This window comes from Bubalus kerabau, chromosome 20 (assembly GCF_029407905.1).
Source record: "Bubalus kerabau isolate K-KA32 ecotype Philippines breed swamp buffalo chromosome 20, PCC_UOA_SB_1v2, whole genome shotgun sequence".
Classification (NCBI taxonomy): domain Eukaryota; kingdom Metazoa; phylum Chordata; class Mammalia; order Artiodactyla; family Bovidae; genus Bubalus; species Bubalus kerabau.
Genome location: NC_073643.1, coordinates 19,815,233 through 19,826,029, shown reverse-complemented (window position 1 = coordinate 19,826,029; position 10,797 = coordinate 19,815,233). Strand labels below are relative to the sequence as shown.

At 41.3% G+C, this 10,797-nt stretch overlaps 1 non-coding gene across 1 annotated transcript; it reads left to right on the top strand.

Annotated features, from left to right (window-relative positions):
• The first annotated feature begins 6,583 nt into the window (after nt 1–6,583).
• On the top strand, nt 6,584–6,656 carry TRNAG-CCC (transfer RNA glycine (anticodon CCC)). Its single transcript has one exon. It is a non-coding gene; the product is annotated as a tRNA-Gly (tRNA).
• Nucleotides 6,657–10,797: the final 4,141 nt, after the last annotated feature.

The window sequence follows — 10,797 nt, the reverse complement described above, 5'->3', positions numbered from 1 at the left end:
CCACGAGGACAGAGCTCTTTTATTCAAGAACTAACCCTGTGTATCTTTCCATTTGACTGTTGATTCCTACTCTTTAACATCCTTTGTAATAAGTTGATGATCAACTGAGTGAACGGGTTTCCTGAGTTCTGGGAGCCATTTCAGCAAGTTAATTGAACCCAACAAGGAGATTGTTGGGAACCTCTGATTTATAGTTCCCCACTGGTCAGAAGCACGGCTGATAACCTGGACCTGTGATTGGCATCTAATGTGGGGCAGTCTTTGGGGAACTGAGCCTTTAACTGTGGGATCTGATGTTCTATCCAGGAGTCTCCAAGTCATGTCCAACTCTTTGTGACCCCATGAACTGCAGCACACCAGGCTTCCCTGTCCTTCAATATCTTCTGGAGATATATCCAGGCATATAGTGTCTGAACTGAGTTGAACTGTAAAACACTCAGCTGGTATTGGAGCACTGTCTGGCGACATGGGAAAAACTCCTCACAGACGTGTGGGAACTGGGTCCTTTAGCAGCAGGTCTGGCACAGAGTAAGTGCTCAGTAGGGATTTTCCAGCAGAAGTTTGGGTAAGAGAAATACTAAGCCCTGAATTGAGCCAAGCTCCTACATATAAAGAAGCAACTGCTGTGAAAATATTCTGTCTACAACATCTTGAGTAGAGTCTTGGGCAGCTTGATTTTACTGCTTGTACCCTTGTCATCAACCATCAGAACACAGTCCTGACAGCTGCCGCTATTTCAAAACATCAGAAAGACCTAAGTCTGATCTTGAACTTGAAACAAATCTGTCACAATGGATCACTGACTCATCAATAATAATTGATACCTTATTGTAATAAACTGAGATGGTTTGGAAATAAATATATATATTCTGTCTACATAAGGGTTGATTTATTGTTTAGTCACATAGTCGTGTCTGACTCTTTGAGACTCCATAGATTGTGGCACGCCAGGCTTCCCTGTCCTTCACCATCTCCTGGAGTTTGCACAAACTCAGGTCCATTGAGTCAGTGATGCCATCCAACCATCTCATCCTCTCTTGTCACCTTCTCCTCCTGCCTTCTATCTGTCCCAGCATCAGGGTCTTTCCCAGTGAGTCGACTTTTCACATCAAGTGGCCAAAGTATTGAGCTTCAGCTTCAGCATCAGCCCTTCCAATGAATATTCAGGGTTGATTTCCTTTAGGATTGACAGGTTTGATCTCCTTTGCAGTCCAAGGAACTCTCAAGAGTCTTCTCCAACACCACAGTTTGAAAGCATCAATTCTTCAGTGCTCAGCCTTTTTAATGGTTCAGCTCTCACATCCATACATGACTACTGGAGAAACCATAGCTTTGACCATACTATACATAGGGGTTATCCAAAAGATACGGTCCAGAAGTTGAAGTGACTTGCCCCAAATTGCATTTCTAGTGTCAAAACAGGCAATGGAAGCAGCACTCCTGACTTCTTGCGCAGTGACCCATCCACTGGGCCAGGAAGCTGGCTTCCAATTCTCACTGTTGTGCTCCGGCTAACTCCCATTGCCTCACTGCATCCATGCTGTGAAATCCTGCATACAGAAGAGCCAGCAGATTTCACCTCATGTGTGAGCTCCAATTATGTGGCTTCCTTGAGAAAAATTTTAGTTCACTCTTAGGATTAGCAACATAGAATTTCAGAATGAGTCACATCCATCACTGGAAAGAGCAGGGAGATACTTGTAGATGCCATGGTATGTAATAATTTCATGAGGATGGAAATCATGTGTAAGTGCTTTGGACTCCAAAGCACAATTCCCTATGCTGAACACATACTAGGCCATTTGTCAGTGTTTACTGAGGGACTTGGAGAAGGCAATGGCACCCCATTCCAGTACTCTTGCCTGGAAAATCCCATGGATGGAGGAGCCTGGTAGGCTGCAGTCCATGGGGTCACCAAGAGTCGGATACGACTGAGCGACTTCGCTTTCAATTTTCACTTTCCACTTTCTTGCATTGGAGAAGGAAATGGCAACCCACTCCAGTGTTCTTGCCTGGAGGATCCCAGGGACGGGGGAGCCTGGCGGGCTGCCGTCTATGGGGTCGCACAGAGTCGGACACAACTGAAGTGACTTAGCAGCAGCTTAGCAGCAGCACTGAGGGACTAATTGAGTATTCACACAAAATACTTAATGAGCATAAAAGAACAATGGCGATTGATTCCACTGACCTTTTAGAGAACACAAGGTAGGCAATTTACTTGAGGCTAAGAATCATGAGCAGTGAATTATTTACTTTCTCCAGATCCTCCCAACATATCACAGTGCCTAGTTGGTTTTTTAGAAGGTCCATTGGCTAAACAATGGGGAGGAACATTGCACTGATTTCTATTAGGAAGATGTCCATCTGTGAAAGCCTTTAAATCAATTCATGACTCTTGCACAATGGCTGTCTTCAATATGGATTGCCTCTGAAACCGAAATTGCTTACTTTTGAATAATTTTGATGCCGCAAACTGTTAATGGGTTCTCCCTTTACTCAGACGAAGCATTGTGAGCTATAAGCCATAGGAAAATGAATCTGTTGCTGGCTTCCAGCAGAGATATATATGCCAGTTAATCTTCACAAATTTAAGAATGCAGACTGATACTAATATAAGAGCCAGAAAATTGTTAATAGCATTTAAGCCTGGGTCAGAGGTGGTAAGTGAGAAGGTTACTTGGAGATGGTTCTTTTGAGCTAGGGACATTTCAATTTTTTTTTATGAAGGGAAGGCCATTCCAGGTGGAAAGAAAGGCTTTTAGCAAGGGCATACAGGGAGGGAGTTACAAAGCACACCTCAGACAGTCACTGTGGTATATAGAAGATTATAAACCTGTATATATAATGGACAAAGTCACCTGAAGAGGCTAATGTGATTCTTTTGCCACCCTCCAAAACTGCTAAGTTTCCAAAATTCAAATTATTATATACTTGGTTCAAAACTCATCTTCAAAAGAAACTTCTAGTTACCAAAGAGGAAAGGTACAGGAGAGGGACAAATTAGGAGGTTAGGGTTAACATTTACACAATACTATAAATAAAAGAGATAATCACAAAGGACTTACTGTCTAGCAGAGGGAACTCTACTCAATATTCTGTAATAACCCATATCAGAAATAAACCTGAAAAAGAATGGACATATATATATATAACTGAATCACTTTGCTGTACACCTGAAACTGACACATTTTGAACAAACTGTACCCCAACATAAGATTTTAAAAAGCTTACAAATACCAAAAACTTTTCAAAAACTCATTTTTTAAAAGTGCAAAGTAAAACCAGATTAAAATAAATGACTTACTTATATTAAAAATACATTGAGTATCTTCTCAGAGTTGAGTAAGACAGGCCCTGCCTGTCAAAGGCTCCCAGTCTGATGTAGGGAAAGGATGCTGTGAACTGACCCATGTATGACAGCGTGGGGTGCAAAAAGAAAAGGCACTACCATGAAGAGGCTGGGAGCCCAGGGCAAGGGTGTCCAATCTGACCATGAAATAAGGGTCGGGGCAGGAATGAAACGGCTTTCTAGAAGAGCCAATACCTAAATTAACACCTAGATAAAGTCACCTCGCTCAGTGATTCTGTTCAGCTTGCCTTCTCTGCTCCTGGAAATATTTCCTGTCTAGGTTTGACAGGATACAACATCTTCATCTGGCTTTCCCCCTACTTCTCTGATGGGGCCTTCTCTGCCTTGTTTTCTGATTTCTCAAAGTGTTGGAGCATCTCAGATCCCAGTCCTTAGATCTCTTTTCCTCCATATTAACAGCCATGCCAGGTGATCTCATGGCTTTAAACAGTATCCAAAGACTGATGATTTTCAAATTTCCATCTCCAGCCATGGCTTTGCCTCTGAACTCCACACCTGCATATCCCACTGCCCACCTGACATCTCCACTTGAATACTGAAAGGATCTCAAACGTAAAATGTCCCAAACCAATTTATGGGACCTCTTCAACTCCTCTCCAGCCTTCTCATCCCATCCCACTGCAGTTCACAACAGGACAAGTCCATTCACTCTAGGCTCATCAAAAGCATTAGCTCCTCTCTTCTGCTCATAATTTCTGACCAATCCACCAGGAAATCCTCTCCACTATGCAATGGCACCCCACTCCTGTACTCTTGCCTGGAAAATCCCATGGACGGAGGAGCCTGGTGGGCTGCAGTCCATGGAGTAGCCAAGAGTCGGACACGACTGAGCAACTTCACTTTCACTTTTCACTTTCATGCATTGGAGAAGGAAATGGCAACCCACTCCAGTGTTCTTGCCTGGAGAATCCCAGGGACGGGGGAGCCTGGTGGGCTGCCGTCTATGGGGTCGCACAGAGTTGGACATGACTGAAGCGACTTAGCAGCAGCAGCAGCATGCCTTCATTTTACCCAGAATTTAACCCCTTATCACCACCTCCACTCCAGCACCATCATTTCTCATCTGATCCCTATGCTTCTACCTTTAACAATCTGTACTTTTCAGCACAGCAGCCAAAATGATCCTGTTCATTGTAAATCAGATCATTCAGACTGAAGGCAAACCACCCAACAGCCTCCCGTTTCACTTGGAGAATGGGCCTAATTCTTTACAATGACCTATTAAGGCCTTACATGCTCTGTTCCACCCGCATTAACTCCCTGAACACCTCATCTCCCATTACTCTCCCTGAACTTTATTTGTTCACTGGAATTCAGCCACACCATCTCCTTGCAGGGCCTCAAACACGCCAGCTACATTCCTGCCTCAGGACCTTTGCACTTGCGATTCTTCAACCTGAGAGGCCCTTTTAACAAATATCCACATGGCTCCCACCCTCACTTCATGCAGCCCTTCTACCCAAAAGTGCATTCTGTAAGCTATTTCCTGGCCACCCTACCTAAAATTGCAAGCCCTACCCTCAAAACTTCTTCTTTTTTTTTTTTCTCACCTTTTTCTTCTCAGAATTTATCTTATCTTACATGTTTTACTTAATTTATATATTTTTCATCTCCCCCATTAGAATGTAAGCTCCGTGTAGGCATTTTTGTCTCTTATTTATTATACTATTGTGTCCCAACACCTAGAATACTGGCTGACACAATGAAGGCCCTCAATGAATATTTGCCAAGTGAACGAAGGAAAGGGAGTTCCATTTCAGATGGGAGAAAAGCAGAATGCCATGATGATAAGAAATAATTCATATTCCTGCAATAAGAATAACATATTTTAAATGTATTATTTAACTTTAGAAGACAAAATCTGAAAGGAAAAAAAAATATTTGGAACAGTAAACTACACGATGAACAGCAATGTTTTTTCTGCAGTTTCTAATCATCACTTAAATTTTTTATAAATATTTTTAAAAGCTCTGAGTTTCCAAATGCTTCAAAATATTAGGATGTTATTTTGGAACACTCAGATCATTAAAATGTAGAATATGAAATCATTGTCAAAAAGTTTCAACTTGTCAGCCACCCTACAAATAAGTTAGTTTAATATCTAAAATGCATTGAAATTGTGTGTTAAGACATTCGTATTCAAAATGGTAAAAATCGTTTGGAAACAGTGGTAAAAGCCAACAGTTTTCAAATGATCATGTTTGAAATTTAAAGTTTTTGTTATCTCAATGAGAAGGGGAGAGAATAAATCAAGCATCTCAAAGTCAGTTATGAAGCAACATTTCCAAATTTGGGGTGAAGCAGATTGAAAACTTTCAGGGATACTTTTCATAGCCTTGTCTTTAATAGTAAAAAAAAGGAAAATATGTCTTCCAATAGGAAAACAAATGAATAAAGTACTTAAGATGGAATATTAGAAAATAATATCAAGTGTCCTCAGCAAAGAAAGTATGTTGCTTATAATATGTAAATCATAATTCCATTTAAAAAATTTTTCTAAGACCTTGAATGTACATATCTGTAAGGCATACCACGCGTATGCATGTCTAAATGATTACTGCTCCCAACTGTGAATGGTTCTTCCCACTGGCAAGACAGACAGGAAGGGTTAGAGGAACATGGGGAATTTTACTTTAATTAATCTTCTGTTTCAAGAGTCTGTGAAATGTGATGAGTTACCAGCTTTTTTTTTTTTCTTTAAAAAAAATGAAAATTATGAAAATGGTTTCAAATGTTTTCAGGATCAGAGGGTCTAAGATACTGCTATGAATTAAGTCTGTTCTCAGCTTTTGAAGGACTGAAAATATATTAAAATAACCAGAAATGTTATATGATCAACTCTGGAGCAACAGCACAAAGCTCAGGAGATGTACAGACAAAGGAACATTTTAATTTGTTAGGAAGCCCTCCCAGAAGATAACTGGGCCAGTGCTTGAGTGACATATAGAGCTGGGTCAAGATATTTTGGGCAGATTAGAAGAGCCAAGGCAGGTGAAGGGCACATTATGGGAGAGGTGGCCACTTAGCTTGACTAGGGGACAGGCTCAAGACTCCACCACGGTTACTGCTCTGAAAGCTGGGTTGGAGTAAAACAAGATGTAAGTAAGTAAACACCACAGCTGGCAGAATTCATTTGGGTTGAATTCCCAAATCTGTGGGTTTTCTACTAAACCTCTTATCTTTTCTCTGACAAAATATCCCTGGAGTAGAACTTCCCTGGTGGTCCAGTGGCTAAGATGCTGCACTCCCAATGCAGGGGGCCCAGGTTCAATCCCTGGTCAGGGAACTAGATCCCACTTGCTGCAACTAAGAGTTCGCATACCACAACTATGACTGACCTGGCACAGACAAATAAATAAATAACTTTAAAAAAATGCCCTGAGTGTGGCATCCTCACACAAAGCCTTCCTTCTAAAGGTGAATGCCTGCTTTATATTTAGTTTCTCAAAGGAAGAGAATCCCAAATAATAGCCTTCTTAGCTTCAGCTTTTTTAATTAATTAATTTTAACTGGAAAATAATTACTTTACAATATTGTGGTGTTTTTGTCATACATCAACATGAATCAGCCACAGGTGTACATGTGTCCACCCATCCTGAGCTCCCCTTCCACATCCCTCCCCACCTTATCCCTCTGGGTTGTCCCAGAGCACCAGCTTTGGGTGCCCTGCTTCATGCCCTAGAACTCGCACTGGTTATCTATTTTACATATGGTAATGTACATGTTTCAATAATATTCTCTCAAATCATCCCACCCTAGCCTTCTCCCACTGAATTAGTTTCAGCTTTTAAACTTTTCCTACTAAAGCAATATCCATGATTGTGTTTGGCCTTACCAGTGACCTACAAGGACAGATGAGTTGGAGTATTTCTGCGTCCACTTAACAGTGAAGGTCATGGGGACACATACACTCTGCCAAATGGTAACTTGGCTGGAACTCAAGTTCACATGCCTGGTGCCTCCAGTCTAGAGAGCCTCTCATTAGATCATGCCATAAAATGACAATAGTCTTTAAAAACAGAAGTAAATATCTGATGGCACATGCCATCATTCTCAATTCTCCCCTCTTAGCACTGACTTCACAGCAGCACCTCAGAGAATATACTGGAAAAAAGATATTCATTTCTCCATGAAATTTCTTTCAGTACCCCTTTTATCCTTATGGTTGAATAAGGTAACACATGACTGGTTAATCCCCAAAGAAGTCAAAATCCATAGGTATAAATCAGTGATTCAAAAAGACAAAAGGAGAGAAGCTGGTGCTGTGCAAGCGTAAGAAAGAGGGAAGTCACTTTGATTTGATCAGGAGTTAATTTACCTTTAAGAAGAAAAGAGGGTTACATGACAGGTCACCAGCAACTGGCCTGTTGGTCTTTGCTTTGTAAATTTACTTTTGTGATTACTCACATTCATTCTGAGGAAAAAAATGCAGTGTCTTAAACTACTTTTGTCTTTATATGACTTAATGTTTCTGAACCTCTATCTCCTTATCTAAAAATGAAGACAACAATCATAATATTGAGTGATAATAATAAAAATGATCCGAAAGGCTGGCCACAGTTCTGCTACCATCCAAGCTGGAATAACAGGAAGTAGATTTATCCTCTCACCTGAAACAGTGGCTTTCAAAACACTCAACAACAAGTAATAAAGGACACTGATACCCTAGAGATGAAAAATAAGGTAAGTCCTAGAATTGTCCTAGATTACTGCCTTGAGGGAGTTTTCTCTCTAAAAAAAATATTTAAAGAAAAAGGATCAAACTCTTTCTAAGTAATGCAGCTGCATAACAAAATGAAGCTTTAAAAATGTTTATAAGGATACAAAAAATATTCAGCAAAAAGTGACATAAAATTCATAATGTCTGACATCCAATGAAACATCACCAAGTATTCAAAAAGCATAAAAGTGTAACCTATAATGAGGAGAAAAATCAATTGCTCAAAACCAACCCAAACATGGAACAGAAGTCAGAATTAGCAGAAAAGAACATTAAAACAGTTACTATAATTCTATTCTATAAAGCTCAAAAATTTAAGTTGAAAGCTATTTTTTAAAAGATAAAGTCCAGGTTCGATGCACGATACTGGATGCTTGGGGCTGGTGCACTGGGATGACCCAGAGGGATGGAATGGGGAGGGAGGAGGGAGGAGGGTTCAGGGTGGGGAACACATGTATACCTGTGGCGGATTCATTTTGATATTTGGCAAAACTAATGCAATTATGTAAAGTTTAAAAATAAAATAAAATTTAAAAAAATAAAATAAATAAATAAATAAAAGATCAAAATAGAATATCTGAGGTAAAAACTAAAACGTTTTAGATGTAAAGTATACAGCCGCCTCAACTTCGAGATGATCATCAGGACAGCCTTTTCCTGGAGACCCCAGAAACCTTGCCCTCACCCAAGCACTCAGATACCTACTGCTGTTAGCCAACATCTGATATCTACGATTGCATGTCATCACCCCCAAGAACTCCATTAGATAGGTATGATTACCTTCTGTATACACTAAAGAGTCATTTGAGATCTTAAAGTCACACAGTAAATGGTGGTGCCACGGCTCAAGGCTAAAGCTAGGCTCTCTCTCCTGCTATACCATGGTGGTTCCATATTGGTTCCTTGGCAGGGGTAGCATGGCAAAGGGAAAAAGACTCGTTCCTGAAGAGCAGGAGACCCAAAAACTAGTCCAGGTCAGCTTTCCTCTCACAGAGAACTTGCCAAGTCCTACCACTCTCCAAACTCTGAGTCACTAGCCATCTGTAAGGAGGGGCTTTAAGCTGCTAAGTCACTTCAGTCGTGTCCAACTCTGTGAGACCCCATAGACGGCAGCCCACCAGGCTCCCCCGTCCCTGGGATTCTCCAGGCAAGAACACTGGAGTGGGTTGCCATTTCCTTCTCCAATGCATGAAAGTGAAAAGTGAAAGTGAAGTTGTGCTCAGTCGTGTCTGACCCTCAGCAACTCCATGGACTGCAGCCTTCCAGGCTCATCCATCCATGGGATTTTCCAGGCAAGAGTACTGGAGTGGAGTGCCATTGCCTTCTCGGGGGCTTTAAGCTGGACAATATTAATAACAATACTACTGGCAGCCTCCTTTTCCCAAGTCCTCATGCAATATGGGGTACTGTGCTGGGAGGACTGAACTGGCTGGAACAGGGACCCTGGATTCAAACCCTGGCTCCACTACTTATTCCTGAGTGACCTTGGGCAAGTGCCTTAAGTTTTCTGTTTGCTCACCTGTAAAATGAAGGTTACAAACAATGCTTCCTTCAGAGTCGTCCTCAGGATTTCATTAGTATAGACAAAGGTTCTTAGAACTGCATTTGCATTTAATGTGGCTGTCGCCATGTTGCCATCTTTGCCTTAGTTATCTCACTTGATACTCTCAGCAACCCTCTAAAGTAGAGACTATAGTCTCCATACAGACAAGGAAACTCAGACTCAGTAAGTCTACTTAACTTGTCCAAAGCCACAGTCAGTTAAGGTTAAGATGGGAATTTGAACCCAGGTTTACCTGACTCCGATATCCAGTTTTCATCCCCTGCCACACATCATCCCACTATATCAGGGATTCTCAATCTTGTCACCAGGACTTTTGGAGCCAGATAATTCCTGCCGTCCTTTTATATAGTTCATGAGGTTCTCATGGCAAGAGGCCTGCCGTGCTGCAGTCCAAGAGTCAGACACGACTGGGCGACTGAACAACAACAATTCTTGTTGTGGGAGGCTATCCCGTGTACTGTAGAACATTTAGCGACCCCTTGGCCTCTACTCACTAGGCACCAGTAGCATTTCCCTCTAGTTATGACAGCAAACCTCAGGTATTGACGAATGTCCCCAGGGTGGTGTGAAACTGCCCCGAGTGGAGATGCAAGATGCTCCCCGAGGTCAATTTCACTCTAACATTTCTATTCCTGTTAGAACTGGACCAATGACAGGAGAGCAGAGAAAATTTTTATTTTACTTTATTTTTTACTTTATCATCAAAAATAAACAAAACTGAGTGGAAACCTCCTTCTCAGGACATGCCTACCTCATCCTTATATGGTGGCAGCTATAAGGCACCTTTGTGCTAATTAAAGAAAGGTGTACTCACTCAATAGACAAATAACTCCATTCTACCTTCTTCACCTTTTATCATCTTTGAAGCTGGCATGTGTCTTATCATCAATGGTCTATCAAGATGTGACTGGTGGCATCTCATCTTTCTTAAATGTACAAAAGATAATGGTACATCCTAAAATCAACAGCATCCTAAATGTGATGATACATCATTTGCAAAAACACCACACACATAATAACCTGGAGAACACAGATTAGAAAAAGTCACCACCTCTAAGCAGAGTTGGCCCAAAGGCCATGGCTTGGCTAAGTGAATGGTGCACTGGCATGAATAAAAAGGTGCCGCTTCATCCAGGCAGGCAC